Source organism: Piliocolobus tephrosceles, chromosome 14 (genome assembly GCF_002776525.5).
Source record: "Piliocolobus tephrosceles isolate RC106 chromosome 14, ASM277652v3, whole genome shotgun sequence".
Classification (NCBI taxonomy): domain Eukaryota; kingdom Metazoa; phylum Chordata; class Mammalia; order Primates; family Cercopithecidae; genus Piliocolobus; species Piliocolobus tephrosceles.
Window position 1 is genome coordinate 45,455,395 of NC_045447.1, and position 19,530 is coordinate 45,474,924.

Below are 19,530 nucleotides of genomic sequence, written 5' to 3' on the forward strand. Positions count from 1 at the left end.
AAACAAGAATTAGCCAGGTGCAGTGGCATGTGCCTGTGTTCCCAGCTACTCAGGAGGCTGGGGCAGGAGAATCTCTTGAATCCAGGAGGCAGAGGTTGCAGTGAGCCAAGATCACACCACTGCATTCCAGCCTGGGCGACAGCAAAACTCCGTCACACACACACACAAAAGTACATTGTGCATCTGTAGCATGCCAGGCATTGTGCTGAGAACTAGAAAGGGTGCAAATAAGAGTAAGACACAGTACTTTCCCTCAAAGAACTATAATCTCATAGAGGACAAGCATTGACAGAGAACCATAATCATACTACAAAAGAGAAAATCAGTTGTGCACAATAGAGGAATGAAATGCAATGGAAGTTCCAAGGTGGGAGAGACAGATTACTTCATGAAGGGAGGTACTTGGGTTAAGGAATGCATAATGACCATTTAAATTATTGTTGATATTAAAACGTTAAAAGTCACATCAAAATTATCAATTTCATTTTTTAATTACATGCAGTTTTTCTCGTGTTGAGGAGAGACAGCTTTTACTATGTTATTCAGAGAATGGAGACGTTAGAAAGTGCAAACTTTTTGGAGGTAGTTTACTTTATGCAAGTGGAGGACACAGAATGATGCACAAGGTAAGATTTTCAAGGTCAAAGGAATAGCAAAAGAAAAAACAAGGCGGGATTGAATAAGGTTAGTCTGGAGGCAGCTGGGACTCTAACAAGGTGAAACGGTTGCTAGAGAGCAGCCTGTACCACTCTTTTTTTTTTGAGACAGAGTCTCATTCTGTTGCCCAGGCTGGAGTGCAGTGGCTTGATCGTGGCTCACTGCAACCTCCGCCTCCCGGGTTCAAGCGAGTCTCCTGCTTCAGCCTCCTGAATAGCTGGGATTACAGGCATGTGCCACCACACTCGGCTAATTTTTGTATTTTTAGTAGAGACGGCGTTTCGCCATGTTGGCCAGGCTGGTCTTGAACTCCTGATCTCAGATGATCCCCCTACCTTGACTTCCCAAAGTGTTGGGATTACAGGCATGAGCCACTGCACCTGGCCCTAGCCTGTACCACTTTTAACTGTCTTTATGAGGCAGGGACTGTTTTCAACTTTTTTTTTTGCATATTCTTTGGCTATGGCAAACATATGCCAAAAATATTCTGGGGTGGTCTGAGTTCAGATATTTATGACCATAAGTTTTTGGGCTTATAAGATTGACAAATACAGTTACCACCATGTTAATGTCTAGAAAATAGAGAATATTGTTCTGGCTGGGTATGGTGGCTCACACCTGTAATCCTTGCATTTTATGAGAGCGAGGTGAGAGGGTCACTTGAGCCCAGGAGTTTGAGACCAGCCGGGGCAACATAGCAAGAAACAACACTTCCAGCAGCGAAGCTGTGCTGTCATGTAAAATTATGCTAAAAAATAATACTTAAAAAAAGAGAATATTGTATGCTCAACTAATGTTTAATAAAAAAGGAGTTGGGAAAGGAAGGAAAGGCTATTTGATAAGTAACTAAATTCTTAGATGTTTTAATATGGTAGGTAATACAGAGCCTCTGTAAGTTTTTGTTTTTGCTTTCTGAGACAGGGTCTTGCTCTGTCACCCAGCCTGGAGTGCCATGCACTATATGTTTTTTTTTCTTGTAAGTTTTTGAGCAGAGTAGTAATATCTTAAGGACCACCCTAAGCATTTAGAATTATTATCTTTTAGGTAAAGGACTGAATGAGAGTGTGTATGGTATTTTGTTTGTAGTTTAAACAAATTGTAAAAGTATAAACATGAAGATGAGACTAATTTCTCTTAGGCCTTAGACAAAAACCTGTTGGGGTATTAAAGAGACTGGGGGGGGGGGGGGGCGGAAATCAGAATGACACCAAACTCTGTGTTGTCCTCATATCCTGATGGTGAACTCATGTAGAAGAGAATCTGTGCAACCTTTTTGCTTACAATACACATCTCTTGGGGCCACTGCCTAGCACACAATTCCCCGTTTGTTGTGAATGGCTTCAGTGCACAAGGACAAAGCCCCAGTGGCCTTCTCAGATTTAGGGCATTCATCCCTTGGCTGCCACTAATTGATCCAGAGGTAGACAGCCAACCAAAGTTGGTGCAATTATACTCACTCAGGAACCTGAAACTCAAAGCAGAAAAGCAAAGAGTCTGAGAATTGTGGTGCGTACATTAGTGACAGTGTGTCCTGAAGTGAAGACCTACCCACTGCTGCTGTGGGTCCCTGCTCTTCCTACGTCTTGGTTCTTCTGATCCTTCCATCCCTTTGTGTGTGTGTGTGTGTGTGTTTGTTTTTTGAGAAGGGAGTCTTGCTATATTGCCCAGGCAAGTCTCAAACTACTGGGCTCATGCTATCCTCCTGCCTCTGCCTCCCTAAGTGCTGGGATTACAGATGTGAGACACTGTGCCCATCTCTTCCATCCCTTTGAATGCTTTAGCCAGCTGTGGGTTTCCATTGCTTACAACCAAAGGGTTTTTGTTGTTGTCATTGTTTGTTTGTTTTAAGAGACAGGGTCTTGCCCTGTTGTCCAGGCTGGAGTGCAGAGGCACAATCACAGCTCACTGCAGACTTGACCTCCCAGGCTCAAGTTATCCTCTCACCTCAGGCTCTCGAGTAGACATCATGCCTGGCTATTTAAAAAAAAAAAAAAAAATATATATATATATATATATATATATATATATATATATATTTGTAGAGATAGGGGTCTCACTGGTGCCCAGGCTGATCTCAAACTCCTGGCCTCAATTGATCTTCCCACCTTGGCCTCTCAAAGCACTGAGATTACAGGTGTGAACCACCACACCTAGCCTAAAGGGATCTTTTTTTTTTTTTGAGACAGAGTCTCGCTCTGTCGCCCAGGCTGGAGTGCAGTGATAGGGTTGAAATAGAGTCACCAAACTGTAGATGAAGAATCTTGTACTAAATTGGAATTTCCTGGTGCAGTAAACAATACTAAAATGGTGTTGACATCTAATCAGAGCTTGTATCTTCACTGTAACAATCCCTTAATACCTGTTCTACCAAAGAAACACAAGCTCTGGGCTTCTTTGTTATTAGGATTGGCACTTAAAAATCCTGAGTATAAGGCTGGATGCGGTGACTCACATCTATAATCCCAGTGCTTTGGGAGGCCAAGATCAGAGGATCACTTGAGGCCAAGAGTTTGCGACCAGACTGGTCAACATAGCAAGACCCCTGTCTCTACAATAAAAGATAAAAAGAAAAATTAGCCAGGCTTGGTGGCACATGCCTAGCTGCTCAGGAGACCGAGGTGGAGGTTTGCTTGAGATCATGAGTTCGAGGCTGCAGTGAACTATGTGTTTTACAAAAATTTGCTTCCAATCTGTAGTTTGTCCTTTCATTCTCTTGACAGTGTCTTTTGCAGAGCAGAGTTTTTAATTTGATGAAGTCCAGTTCATCAATCTTGTCTTTTATGGGTTGTGCCCTCAGTGTCTTATCTAAGAACTCTTTGCCCAACTCATGATCACAAAAGATTTTGTCCTATCTTTTACAGAAGAAATGAAGTTTATACTTTTATTATTTACACTTAGGTTTATGATCTATTTTTAATTAATTTTTGTGTAATGTATGAGGTATAGATTGAAATTCCTGATTTTGTATATGGATGTCCAGTTGTTTTAGCACCCTTTGTTGAAAAGACTTTCTTCATTGAGTGGCCTCTATGCCTTTTTTGGATATCAGTTGGCCTTGATCACAGGTATTTGCATATGTCCAAATTCATCAAAGAGTATACATTAAATATGTATAGTTCTTTGTATGGCAATTCTACTTCAATAAAGCTGTTTAAAAAAAATGGGCAATTTTTGTGTGGGTCTATTCCTGCACTCTCTCTTCTGCTGTGTTGATCTATGTCTCTGTCCTTTTGCCCATACTACATTGTCATCTTCATTAGTATAGCTTTTTAGTAAGTCTTAAAATCAAGTAGTGTGAGTCCTCTTTGTTCTTCTTTTTTGAAATAATTTTGGGTATTCTAGTTCCTTTGTCTTTGGATATAAAATTTAGAATTAGTTTTTTGATTTGTATGAAAAAATCCTGCTGGCATTTTAATTGGCACTGTGCTAAATCTTTAGTTTGGGAAAAAACTGTCATCTTAATGTTGACTCTTAAAATCCATGAATATGGCATATCTCCCCATTTAGTTAGGTCTCCTATGATTTCTTTTATTGGTGTTTCATAGTTTTCTGTATATAGATCCTGCACATTGTTTGTGCAGTTTTTATTGTTTGTCCAAATTGCTAGTATATAGACGTATACTTGATTTTTGTTTTGCCCTTGTATCCTGTGACCTTGCTAAACTCACATATTCGTTCTAGGAGCTTTGTGTAGATTATTTGGGATTTTTCATGCAGACATTTGTGTTCTCTGTGAATAGAGAGTGTTTTAATTATTACTTGCCAATCTCTATGCTTTTTATTTATTTGTTTTTCTTTATTGCACTGTCTGGGATTTCTAGCATGATGTTGAATAGGAGTGGTGAAAGCAGACATCCAATCTTAGTGGGAAAGCATTTAGTTTTTCAACATTAAATATGATGTTGGTTTTAAGTTTTGTTGTAGAAGCTCTTTGTTAGGTTAAGAAAGCCTCAAGGAGCTAAGGGTGGCCTCCAGCCAATAGCCAGCAAGAATCCAGAGCCTTCAGTCTTACAGACACAACAAAATAGATTATGCAAACAATCTGAGTGAGCTTTGAAGTGGAATATTCCTCAATTATATTAACTTCCTATTGCTGCTATAACAAATTATCACAAACTTAGTGGCTTAAAATGACACAAATTTATTATGTCACAATTCTAGGGCTCTGAAGTTCAAAATCAGTCCTGTGGGGGATAAAATGAAGGCATCAGCAGGGCTCTATTCCTTCTGGAGGGTCTTGGGAAGAACCCATTTCTCGTCTTTTCCAGCTTCTAGAGGCCACCTGTATAATTTGGTTTGTGGCCCCTTCCTCTGTCATCAAAGCCAGCAGTAGATGGTTGAATCTTTCTCACATTACATCACTCTGACTTCTATTGTTACATCTCGTTCTTTGAATCTCTTGCCTATCTGTTTCTCTTATAGAGACACTTATGATTATATTGAGCCCACCATATAATCCAAAATAACCTTCCCATTTCAAGATCCTTAACTTAATTATATCTGCAAAGACCCTTTTGCCATATGGTCCCCTTGTACTATAACATATTCTCAAGTCCTGAGGATTGGGACATTGACATCTTTGAGAGACCATTATTCCGCCTACCTACTAGTCAAACCCCCATATGAGAATACAGGCCAGCCAAAACCTTAGTTGCAGCCTTATGAGACCCTAAACATAGCACCCGGGTAAGCTATGCATGAACTCTTGACCCACAGAAAGTGTGAGATTATAAGTGTATTGTACTATGTTTGTGGTAATTTGTTAAGGAACAATATAAAACTAATATAATAGGCATATAATTGTTCATAATGTTTCCTCATTATCCCTTTAATATCTGTCCTACAGACCTTATTTCATTCATGAATATCCATTATTTCATTCCAGATATTGGTAATTTGTGTCTTTTTCTTTTTTTCTTAGTCTAGCTAGAAGTTTGTCAATTTTATTGGTCTTTTCAAAGAATCAGCTTTTGTATTTTAATTGATTTTCTCTATTGATTTTCTGCTGATAATTTTATTAAACTCTACTTTACCTTTTTAATTTTCCTCCTTATGTTTGCTTTGGGTTTTGTTTACCCTTCTGTTTTTAGTTTAAGGTGGAAGCTTAGCCTTTTGGTCCCAAGATCTTTCTTCTTTTCTTTTTTAAAATCGAAATATAATTCATATGTTATAAAATTCCCTTTTTTAAAGGGTACAATTCAGTGGTTTTTAATACATTCACAGTGTTGTGCAATTATCACCACTATCTAATTTCATAATATTCTTCTTTATTGATATAAACATTCCCAAATTTTGATATATTTAAATTTCACTAAATTAAAAATATTTTCATGTTTCCCTGGAGACTTATTCTCTGACACATGGGCTATTTAGTGGTGTCTTGTTTAGTTTCCAAGTATTTTAGGTTTTTCACAGATATTTCTCTGTCATTAATTTCTATTTTATTCCATTGTGGTCCAAGAACATACTCTGTATGATTTCAATTCTTTTTTGAGACAGAGTCTCCTCTGTTGCCCAGGCTGGAGGAAGTGCAATGGCGTGATCTCTGCTTACTGCAACCTCCGCCTCCTAGGTTTAAGCGATCCCCCTGCCTTAGCCTCCTAAGTAGCTGGGACTACAGCAGTGCACCCCCACGCCCAGCTAATTTTTGTATTTTTAGTAGAGACAGGGTTTTACCATGTGGCCAAGCTGGTCTCAAACTCCTGACTTCAAGTGATCCACCCGTCACCAGTCAATTCTTTTTAAAATATAATTATATAAATTTTATTTTTCATGGGGTTATTATCTTCAACCACAACTGGCTTATGATTTCTTTCTTTCTTTCTTTTTTTTTACTCTAACTTCTGGGATACATGTGCTGAACTTGCAGGTTTGTTACATAGGTATACACGTGCCATGATGGTTTGCTGCACCTATCAACCTGTCATCTAGGTTTTAAGCTCCGCATGCATTAGGTATTTGTCCTAATGCTCTCCCTCCCCTTTCCCCCACCCCCTAACAGGCCCTGGTGTGTAATGTTCTCCTCCTTGTGTCCATGTGTTACCACTGTTCAGCTCCCACTTATGAGTGAGAACATGAGGTGTTTGGTTTTCTGTTCCTGTGTTAGTTTGCTGAGGATGATGGTTTCTAGCTTCATCCATGTCCCTGCAAAGGACATGAACTCATTCCTTTTTATGGCTGCATAGTATTCCTTGGTGTATATGTGCCACATTTTCTTTATCCAGTCTATCACTGATGGGCATTTGGGTTGGTTCCAAGTCTTTGCTATTGTAAATAGTGCTGCAATAAACATACATCTGCATGTGTCTTTATAGTAGAACGATTTATAATCCTCTGGGTATATACCCAGTAATGGGATTCCTGGGTCAAATGGGTATTTCTGGTTCTAGATCCTTGAGGAATCGGCACACTGTCTTCCACAATGGCTGAACTAATTTACACTCCCACCAACAGTGTAAAAGCATTCCTGTTTCTCTGCATCCTCGCCAGCATCTGTTGTTTCCAGACTTTTTAATGATCACCATTCTAACTGGCGTGAGATGGTATCTCATTGTGGTTTTGATTTGCATTTCTGTATTTATCACCTAGAAATATGGTTTACTTTTGTGAATATTCCGCGTGCACTTGAAAATAATTTTGTTGGATGGAGTGCTCTTTAAATTAGGCAATTACGTCAAATGGGTTGATAGTGTCATTCAGGTCTTCTGTATCCTTACTGATTTTCTATATAGTTGTTCTATTGATTAGAGAGAGAGGAGTGTTTAAATGTTCCAGTATACTTGTGGATATGACTTTTAGTAATACTAGTTTATGCTTTAGCATCTGTTATTATGTGCATATACCTTTGGATTGTGATGCTACCTTTGGGAATCAACCTTCTTATCATTATATAATGTGGCTGTTTACTCCTGGTAATAGTTCTTGTTCTGAAGTCTACTTTGTCTAATGTTAATATAGTCAGTCTAGCTTTGAGTTGCCATGCTATGTATTTTCTCATATTTCTCATATTTTAACTTTTAATCTATCTATACAAGTTGAATATCCCTTATCTGAAATGCTTGAGAGTTTGGATTTTTTCAGACTGTGAAATACAGTTGTGTGTTGCTTAACATGGGGATAGGTTCTGAGAAATGTGTTCTTAGGTAATTTCATCATTGTGCAAACATCATAAAGTGTACTTACACAAACCTAGGTGGAATAGCCCACTACACACCTAGGCTATGTGTATAGCCTATTGCTCCTAGGCTTAAACCTGTATATCATGTTAGTGTACTGAATACTGCAGGCATTTGTAGCACAATGGCAAGTATTTGTGTATCTAAACCTATCTAACCATAGAAAAGGTACAATGAAAATATGGTATAAGAGATAAAAAGTGGTCCACCTGTATAGGGCACTTACCATGAATGGAACTTGCAGGACTGGAAATTGCTCTGGGTGTCAGTGAGTGGGTGGTGAGTGAATGTGAAGGCCTAGGAAATTACTGCACATGACTGTAGACTTTATTAACACTGTACACTTAGGCTATACTACATTTTTAATTTTTTTCTTTCTTCAAAAATAAATTAACCTTAGCTTACTGTAACTTTTTAACTGTATACACTTTTCAATTTTTAAAAAACTTCTTTACTCTTGTAATAACATTTAGCTTGAAACACACATTGTACAGCTGTACAAAAATGTTTTCTTTCCATATATCCTTACTCTATAAACTTTTTCCTTTTTTTTATTTGAGATAGAGTCTCGCTGTTGCCCAGGCTGGAGTGCAGTGGCGCAATCTCGGCTCACTGCAAGCTCCGCCTCCTGGGTTCAGGCCATTCTCCTGCCTCAGCCTCCCGGGTAGCTGGGACTACAGGCACCCGCCACCATGCCCTGCTATTTGTTTTTTGTATTTTTAGTAGAGACAGGGTTTCACCGTGTTAGCCAGGATGGTCTTGATCTCCTGACCTCGTGATCTGCCCACCTTGGCCTCCTAAAGTGTTGGGATGACAGGCGTGAGCCACTGCGCCCAAACAACTTTTTCCTATTTTTAACATTTTTATTTAACTTTTTAAACTTTTTTCTTAAAAGTGAAGACACGAACACACACACATTAGCCTAGGCCTACACAGAGACAGGATCATTAATATCACTGCCTTCCACCTTCATATCTTGTCTCACTGGAAGGCCTTCAGAGGCCATAATAGGCCTGGAGCTGTCATCACCTATGACAACAATGCCTTCTTCTGGAATACTTCCTGAAGGACCTCCCTGAGGCTGTCTTACAGTTAACTTTTTTTTTTTTTAAATAAGTAGAAAGAGTACACTCTAAAATAAAGATAAAAAGTATGTCAGCATTTATATACATAAACCAGTAACAGTCATTTATTATCACTAGCAAGTATTATGTACTATATATAATTGTATGTGCTATACTTTTATATAACTGGCAGCACAGTGGGTTTGTTTACACCAGCATCACCACCAACATGTGATTAATGTGCTGTGCTGTGACTTACAATGGCTATAGTGTCACTAAGTGATAGGAAGTTTTCAGCTTCATTATAATTTTATGGGACCATTATTGTATATTTGGTCCACCATTGACCAAAACATCATTTTTGCAGCACATAGCTATAAATAAAATCTAAAGGAAGGTCACTTGTTGAAATGACTTGTCTTATGCCCATTACTGGGACAACCAGTGTGGCCAGAAGGATGGGACTCTACAATTGGCTAGGTCCGAGTCTCAAGCTCCCCCTGTGACAAGGAAGTATGGTACTATAATTGGCAGCTGAATGACAACCAAATGGAGTAGAGTTGGGAAAGTTCTCTAAAGGAGAGGGTCGCTGTTGGTAGAAGAAGAGGAGAAAAGAATTGATGGGCAGATTTGAAAAACAGATGTCCATTCTACCCTCTCAACTGAACCACCCTTTTTTCTGAGGACCTGGGAACTTTTGATTTCTTTTTGTTTCATTACCCTTTCTTATTCATCAGAGCAAATTAATTACACATTTCTGATGATTTTTCCTTTTATTTATTTATTTATTTATTTTTTTTTGAGACGGAGTCTCGCTCTGTCGCCCGGGCTGGAGTGCAGTGGCCGGATCTCAGCTCACTGCAAGCTCCGCCTCCCGGGTTTACGCCATTCTCCTGCCTCAGCCTCCCAAGTAGCTGGGACTACAAGTGCCCGCCACCTCGCCCGGCTAGTTTTTTGTATTTTTTAGTAGAGACGGGGTTTCACCGTGTTAGCCAGGATGGTCTCGATCTCCTGACCTCGTGATCAGCCTGTCTCGGCCTCCCAAAGTGCTGGGATTACAGGCTTGAGCCACCGCGCCCGGCCACGATTTTTCCTTTTAAATGTTTCTCATCTTCTCCCAAATTTCATCACCCTGGTCTGGATCTTTGTGCCCTTGCACCTGCTTGTGTCAATAAATTCCAAATTGTCCTTCCTGCTTTCTCTTTATAAGACCAATCTCTGGGCAGTCTGTAGCTGTATGCAACTTCTTAAAACACCAACTTCATCATCATTATCATAAAAATTATGTCAGCATTTATCTAATTTTTGTACACTTTGTAAGGTACTTTCACATATTGTCAAATAATCACCCCATGTAGAACTAGAAATCTCGATATATAATATATTGGCTTTAATTAGATTAATCTAAAATTGTGCCTATAAACCTGTAAAACAGCAAAGTCACATCTTCGAATGGGTTTGGAAGTGGGTATGGAATCTTACAAGAGAAATAGTGTCAATCACTTAGAAAAAACCCTGTCTTATATGCCAGAAGTTGAAACTCTTGTTGGACAGAATAGAAAGAATCTATTTCTATCAGACTTGACCATGAAGGTGTAAAGATGTTAACGAGGTAGCTTCTAAATAGACAAGATATTGTTTTTTCAATGAGGCAGTTAGGAACCACCTACCATTAATAATAACACCAACAACTAATAGAATGCATGTATTAAGTGCCTGTAAGTATAGTTAAACATTTTACATTGATTATATTATTTTATGTAATCCTCCAAATAATCCTGCAAGGTGTTGTGGTGAGCATAAAAAATGTGCCTTTCCTATCTCCTACTGCAGAGCATAGTATTGGCAACCCTAGCTGCTGCACTCTGAATCAACTGCATCTGCACTGAGGCCACAGTTCCCATGGACTGTTCTCAGCCAGCAAGTGATTGCAGCAGGGTACTAAGGCAGGCCTATTCTGACAAGATGTAGGACTCCTTTGACAGGCTACTTTGGCTTGAGGAACTCCCATTGGCCTTGCTGAAATTTTCTTAAAACAGCATGGCAGTTGTTTTAGTCTATTTTCTGCTGCTGTAACAAAATACCACAGACTGGGTAATTTATAAATAAATTAAGTTTATTTAGCTCATGATTCTGGAGATTGGGAAGTTTAAGAGCATGGCACTGGCATCAAGCAAGGGCCTTTGTGCTGTGTCATAACATGGTGGAAGGGCAAGTGAGTACAGTAGACAGAGAGAGGAAGGGTGGGGACCAAACATCGTTTTATCAAGAACCCACTCCTATGATAGCTAATCCACTCCCGAGATAACAGAATTAGTCTGTTCATGAGGGCAGACCTCTTAAAGATCCCACCTCCTAATACCATCTCAATGGCAATTAAATTCAACATGGATTTTGGAAAGGACGTTCATACCATAGCAGCAGTGTAAGGCTCTTCCAAACTAACCTTCTTTCTTTCCGTCTCACATACACAGGACTCAGACCTGTGTCATGTTTTGATAGCTCTCCCAGCTTCTCTGATTCCCTCTATTTTCCCTCACAGGAACTCACCCTCCCTCACCCCCTCCAAAGTTCTTGTGTATCTAATTTCATCTTGACATCTTCCCATTTGATGACCTAACCAACACACATGGTACAAGAAAATAGGTAAAAGATGGAGTTCCGGGTATAATTCACCCATTGTCTGGTAACCAGAGATTACTCCCTCTTGGGTGGTACGTGGAGGATGGATAGTCCCTGGCATGCAGTGGTGGTGCAGGTGCTAAAGATTTCACTAGAGGTTACCTGGGAAAACTCTCTGATTGAAAAGATTGCCTTTGCTGGCACAATGATTCTCTCATGTGGAAGACATAGGGGGAACAGTGCATACAAAGACAGTGGAGTTGGCCAGCTACTACTAAGCTGAATTGATGCTCTGCAGAGGGATAATGAGAACCAGAGGACCGTTAACACTTAAGAAGTCCAGAGAATTTATTTTATTTTTGATTTTTTAGATTTCTCTCTTTCTCTTTTTTTTTTTTTTTTAAAGAGACAAGTTCTCATTATGTTTCCCAGGCTGGAGTGCAGTGGCTATCCACAGGCAAAATCATAGCGCATTGTAGTCTCAAACTCCTGGGCTCAAGCAATCCTCCCACCTCAGTTTCCCAAATAGCTGGGATTACAGGCATGTGCCACCATGCCTGGCTAATCCAGAGACATTTAAATAAGTAGGCAAGGCAGGTCTATTATGCTACAGTCATGGTCCTGGTTGGAAAAACTTGAGACCCTGGCATACAGCATACAGACATCTGGATGAATGCTTTTGAGGATGTTGGCTATAAAGACCCTCTGAACCCTAAGACTTTGCAGAAGTGGTCTACTGTTCTCTAGTAAGAGCTGGCACTTGTGTATTGATAGATGTTGCAGAGTCCCTTCTCTCATAAGGCAACAGCTGGCCCTCTCAGGGGCTCTACCTCTTCTCCTGGCTGCTAGGCCAAAAACTTAGGGTTAAATACCAGCACAACCTGGCCAGGAAGTGATAGACCTGATAAGGGAGACAAAATGTTACACACTGAAGGAATGAAAAGAATTAGCTATCACATATTGGCAGAAGCTAGGTGATATACCTGGGATTGTATTTTGAGGGTGCTTCATCAAGCAGGCTAGAATATAAGACTGGATAATGACTTGTGAAAAATTTTTTTTCTTTTTATCAGCCTACATCATGCTTTGATTGTGAACAGTTTTTTGGAACACAGGATTTAACACCCTGGCAAGAACCCTAGGGAATAGGGTGCTTCTTAGAGACTTGAAGAAAGTGATGGCCAATGTTGAGTGAAGTAGAAATGCTTTAGCTATTCTGACAGATGGTAGAAGAAATAAAGAGGGCTGAGGAAAGTGAGCAAGCAAGAATAGCTATATTATGCAGGCTACAAAACATACCAGTTGATTATGTCTTATGGCAGAGCTCAGAAGACATATAGTTCACCCAAGCCATTAGGAAAATACTTCTAAAAGCACCACTAGCACCACAGTGGTGGCTACCCTCTGCAGTTCAGGGGCTGATAGTAGGAGGTGGTTATGGAGCTGGGCTCATTGATATCCATGGGACTAATGAGTTTCAATGTAATAGAGGCTACAATAATTGTAACAACCTTCAAGGTCTGAGGAACAGCCAAGGAGCTTGAGCTTGAGGGAGTTGTAGAGATGGTAATAGGGCACGAACTCTCTGGGAGAAAAATAGGTAGCGACACCAGGCCCAATATATACTGTGATGAATCCCCTAGTTTTTTTCCTGAAAAGAACTTGGGGCTGTTTACTTGGGTGATTGTAAACCAAGGAAGGGAAAATACCTAGACATTTTGAGGACGACTGGACACACAGTCTGAGTTGATATCGATACTTGGAGCCCCAAAACATCCTCATGGTTCTAATAGAATAGGAGGTCTACAGAGACCAGTTAACAAATGAAGTCCTGGCTAAAATCTGGCTCAGAGTGGACCTGCTTAGCTTGTGGATGCACCCAGTGGTCATTTTTTCCTGTTCCTGACTGCACTGGTATACTTGGATATTAGAGTAACCCTCATATTGGGTTCTTAGCCTGTGAGGTAAAAGACATAATAGTGAGAAAGGCCAAGTAGAAACCTTGGCCAAGATAGTAAACAAACAATATCTTCCCTAGCAAGCAGACTTAGAGAAACAAACAAACAAAAAAACAAACAAAAAACAGTATCACATCCCTGGGTAGATCCTGGGGAATGACTGAAGGCTGCTGCAGGCTTAAATAAGCAGTAGTCTCAATCATAGCTACTGTGCCAGATATGGGTTAATTGCTATAGCAGATTGATGAGTCTTCAGGTACATGGTATATGGCCAGTGAACTGACAAAGGCATTCTTTTCTTTTTCTTTTTTTTAAAAAATTATTATACTTTAAGTTCTAGGGTACAAGTGCACAACGTGCAACTTTGTTACACAGGTATACATGTGCCATGTTGGTTTGCTGCATCCATTAACTCATCATTTACATTAGGTATTTCAGCTAATGCTATCCTTCCCCCTGCCCCCATCCCATGACAGGCCTCCCGTGTGTGATGCTCCCCGCCCTGTGTCCAAGAGTTCTCATTGTTCAATTCCCGCCTATGAGTGAGAACATGCCGTGTTCGGTTTTCTGTCCTTGTGATAGTTTGCTCAGAATGATGGTTTCCAGCTTCATCCATGTCCCTGCAAAGGACATGAACTCATCGACAAAGGCATTCTTTTCAATTCCAATCAGTAAAGAGGATCAGAAAAGGTTTGTATTCATATGGGATGGCCAGAAATATTCATTTACAATTTGCCCTCAGGGTTATGTTAATGCTCCTGTCCTCTGTCATAATACAGTTTGATGAGATCTGGACCACCTGTGTATCTTGCAGAACCATCACACTAATCCATTTCATTGATAGCATGCTGATGTGCTCTAGAGGGTGGGAGACACCTTACAAAGATTTAGGAACCTACAACTTCAGTGAAATTCTTAGGGATCATTAGAAGTTTGTGGGCATATCTTTCCAAAATTGCACCTCATGTATCCCCTACCATAAAGATGGAAGTACAGTGCCAGTAGACTTCTTTGGGATCTGGAAGCAACACATTCTACACCTAGGAACATTGCTCTGCCCCAACATGGAAGGCTGCCAGCTTTGAATGGGACCTGGAAAAGAAAAGGGCTCTGCGGTAGGTTAAGGCTGTGGTGCGAGCTGTCCTGCCAATAGGATTTGGAGGACCCTATGGTGTTGGAAATGTCAGTGGTTGGAAAAGATGCAGTATGAAGGTTGTGTTAAGCTCCCAAGAAGGAATCACAATGCAGACTCTGGAACTCCGGCTACTGCTGCTTCTGAATGTTTAAGCTATCAGCAATAGAGACCAATGGTGTGCCCTTGATGTGGTACTATTCCTTGAGGAGACCAACCAGCCACTTAGTGACAAGTCAACTACATTGGGCATCTCTCATATTGGAAGGGTGCTATGGTCTGACTGTTGGTGTCCCTTCAAAATGTCGAAATCCTAACCCCCAAGGTGATGGTATTAATAGGTGAAGCCTTTGGGAAGTGATTAGATCATGAGGATAGAACCCTAATGAATGGGATTAATGTCCTTATAAAAAGAGGCCCAAGGGAGCTTGTTTGGCAGGGAGCATGGTGGAAGGGGTCCACCATGTAAGATTACAGTGAGAAGACATCTGTCTATGGAAAAAGAGGGTCCTCACCAGACATTGAATCTGCCAGTGCCTTGATCTTGGTCTTCCCAGCCTCCAGAACTGTGAGAAATATATTTCTGTTATTTATAAGGTACCCATTTTATGATATTTTGTTATAGCAGCCTGAACAGCCTAAGACAAAGGGCCAGTGGTTCATCCTTAGAAAGACAAATGACTTATTCTGGGTATGGGTTTGTCTTTGCTACCTTTTGTGCCTTAGCCAGCATCACTATTCAGGGGCTCATGGAATGCCTGATCCACAAGCATACAATCCCACACAGCATTAGCGTCCAAACATGAGACCCACTTCCCAGTGAAGGAAGTGTGGAGTTGACCTGTGATCACATTGTCTACTGGCCACATCACATATAGCATCATCCAGGGGCAGATGATCTCAGAAAATGCTACCCAGCCATTTAAAGGCACAGCTAAAGTGCCAGCTTGGTGGCAACATTCTGAAAGGATGGGGCACCATCCTTTAGGATGCAGTATATAGACAGAGACCTTTATATTGTGCTAGGTCCCCAGTAGGAAGAATACATGCATCTGGGAACCAAAGGTGCAAGCAGGAGTAACCCCACTTACCCTTACTCCTAATGACCCACTGGAGAATTTTGTATTTCACATCCATGCAACTCTGAGCTCTGCAAAATTGGAGGTGTCCTGGTCTCCAAAGAAGGTGCACTCTCGCCAAAAGATACAGTCAAGAGTCCCACTGAACTATAAGCTATGCCTTCCACCAAGGCATTTCAGGCTCCTCGTATTTAGGAACCAGTCTGAGAGAAAAGGAGTCACCATATTGGCAGAGTTGATTAACCATGATCAGCAGAAGGAGGAAAGACTGCTTTTACACAGTGGGAAGGAATATGTGTGAAATCTAAGTGACATAGTTGGGCACCTCCTGGTATTCCCTTGCCCTCTGAAACGGACACATATACAACTCCAACTTGAGAAGGATGTGATTACCAACGGCATGATTACCAGACTCTTCAGGAGTGAAGGTTGGGTCACACCTTCGTGGCAAGTAAGCCACCAAGACCTGCCAAGGTTATAGATAACAAAGAGGGAACTTATTTTATTTTTTCGGAGAGATGGAGTCTCACTATGTTGCTGGGGCTGGTCTTAAAACTCCTGGCCTCAAGCGATCTTCCTGCCTCAGTCTCCCTATGTATTGGGATTATAGTTGTGAACCACTACACCCTTTAAGCATTAAAGAAAGAGGAAAGAAACACGAAAGTTGGCTCACCAGTCAAGACAGGTTTTTTGTTTTGTTTTGTTTTTTTTTTAGAGAAAACAAACTTGAGAGGAGCATTCTAGCCAAGTTAGGTCAGAGGCACACTCCCTTACGGGATTCAGGGTGGGAGAGTTTATCAGAGGCTTGGACTGCTTCTGTGTCTCTTTGTTGTGCTTATCTGGGAGGGAGAGTTGTGTGTCTGTTCCCATACATCTTTCTGCAGCTGCAGGCATTCCCTCCAAGTCTGCTTTTAGCTTCCCTATCTTAGTGCAGTGAAAGGAATGTGCTTATTAAGGTCCACTGTTTTACTGGGGCCCATTGTACGAGGGTGAAGTTTGGCAGTTATCCAAAAGACTTTCCCCCCACCTCCCTCTGTGCCTGAGCTGTCTTATCTGTGTTTTACTGTCTGTTCTTTCTGGCTGCTTATAGTTAGAAGAGAAGTGATTTCCTTGAAATGTATGAGGCTAGAAAGGGAGCTGGAACTTAAAGTGGTGGTGTTTGTCTGAGATGACGGTGCTCTTGCTCTGTCACACCCCACCTCAACGGTGAGGGGAATTTAGAATGGAGAAGGGAGACTATGAGTACCAATTGTAGGCCTGATATCAACACTAGTGACGTTCCACTAACCTGGCCCTTCTGTTTACCTTTAGGAGGAAGGGTCTGTGGGAACCATAGAGGAGCTGCTCCTCAGTCCCCTGAGTAGAAGCAGATGTGTGGGACCATGACAATGTGCCTCTCCAATCTCCTACTGTAGGGAATACAATTGACTGGTGTCCCCAGATGCTATGTTCTAAACACATCACTGTATTTGCTCTGAGGCCATGCTTCCCATGGTCTGCTTCCAGCCAGTGATGGCACATGGCACGGATATTATGGCAGGTCCATTCTTATGAAACATAGGACTCCTCTGACAGACAACTCTGGCCTGAGGATTCTACATGGCAGCCTAAGGCCTGGCCTATCCAGCCTTTCTTCTTTCCTTCTTTCCTTCTCAGGGGTCAGGAGCTCTGCATCTCTCTCTGACAGCTCTCTCAGCATCCTCCTGCTTCCTCCCAATTACCTTTTGCAGGCATTTCCCCCAATATCCTGCAAGTCTACGCTGATCGTGGCATCTACTTCTTGGAGGACCTAAACTAACACAGGTATGTATAAATTTACCCATTATTTTATTATTATTTGAGATGGAGTTTCGCTCTTGTTGCCCAGGCTAGAGTGCAATGGCACGATCTTGGTTCACCGCAACCTCTGCCTCCTGGGTTCAAGCGATTCTCTGCCTCAACCTGCGGAGTAGCTGGGATTACAGGCATGCGCCACCACGCCCAGCTAATTTTGTATTTTTAGTAGAGATGGGGTTTCTCCATGTTGGTCAGGCTGGTCTCGAACTCCTGACCTCAGGTGATCCACCTGCCTTGGCCTCCCAAAGTGCTGGGATTACAGGCATAAGGCACTGTACCCGGCCAATTTTATTATATTATTTAAAAAAAAATAAATCAGGGTCCTGGGCTTTTTTTTTTTTTTTTTTTTTTTAGACGGAGTCTCTCTTTCTTGCTCAGGCTGGAGTGCAGTGGCGCAATCTCGGCTCATTGCAAGCTCTCCCTCCCAGGTTCATGCCATTCTCCTGCCTCAGCCTCCCGAGTAGCTGGGACTACAGGCGCCCACCACTCATGCCTGGCTAATTTTTTTTTTTTTTTTTTTTTTTTTTTTTTAGTACAGATGGGGTTTCACCGCGTTAGTCAGGATGGTCTCGATCTCCTGACCTCGTGATCCACCCGCCTCGGCCTCTCAAAGTGCTGGGATTACAGGCGTGAGCCACCACGCGCAGCAACAGGCTCATGGCTTTTTTAACCCATTTTATAGATGAGGAAACTATGCTTCAGAGAAGTTGAGTAACTTGCACAGGGTTATATAGCCAGTAAATATCAGAGCTATGATTTAAATCCAGATAATCCTGGCTATAAAACCATATGCCTAGGTCTCAATTTCCTGTTTTTCTGCCTCTGCAGTTTCTGTTTGCTTTATTTTCCCTTACTCTCCTGGAAAGGCTTTTGAATAGTCTGTCTCTGCCCTGCAAAGGCAAGAGGAGTTTTTGCCTACATTTGTAACATAACGTGAAAGAAAGAACTTTGTATTCCTGGGGTGGGCCTCAGTTCTTGAGGTAACAGGGAGAGGAGAAACTCAGGGAACAGAGTTGAGGCTGCTTTGCTGAACTCCCCCTCACTGCCTGGGAAGTGTCCTGGAAGAGTTAAACCTTGAAAGTTCAAAGTTTTGTTTTATAAGAGACCGTATGCTAGAACATGTGCCTTCTTCAGGCAAAATCCTCTATGATTTTGTAAGGTTTCCTCTTCTTCATTAAACAAAACACAAAATTTCTAAGGTTAACACACTGGAATGAAAATCAAGGGCTGTCTCCACTTTGTGGCCCAGGCTCTGTGCCTGTGGAATTCATCCATCTTTTCCTAATCAGTTTCCCTCACTGCATTGGCCTCAAGAAAACACTGTTCCTTCAACATTCTGATTCTCACGGGGACACAGCACTTTCGTTAGATTCTCTATAAAAATATGAAATATCTGATTGAGACGTTAGTAAAGGATAACAAAAGGGAAACGAATCTAGAAAACCATGAATCTATTTCAGGCAACATGACTTGCAAGTCAGAGCTTTATTTTCAGAATCTTCATGATCCTTTCCATCTCTGCACAGGGCTAGCCAGGTTCTTCCCTTCTGACCTCCATTAGGTGAAAACCATTACCTTTTACATCAAGCGAGGCCAGACAGCTTTCTGCCTTGTTGTTGTGATTTTCATTTCTTTTTTGAGGACTCTTATTCACCCTAGATACTTGACACAAGAATCACTTCACCCCACTGCTGAAACTCTATCCCTTACCAGTAGGGCTGCAGCTTCCACAGTGTATCTGTGTCCTAATTTAACCTCTTCTCCTCTTTTTCCTCCTCTTTGTCCTCATCTATCTTGTCATCATCATTCTTATCTGTACTGGATAATTTTCGCATTCTCATCAGCACACAAATATGTTGTGAGATACTATTGACACACATACACACACATACACACACTTCCCCCCACCACAAAATACACTCCTTTACTTCACAACCCTTTTTAATTTATGGCTCTTTTCTCTGTTATCCATTCTAGTGAAGCTCTTTCCTATGTAGCTGTCTGCAC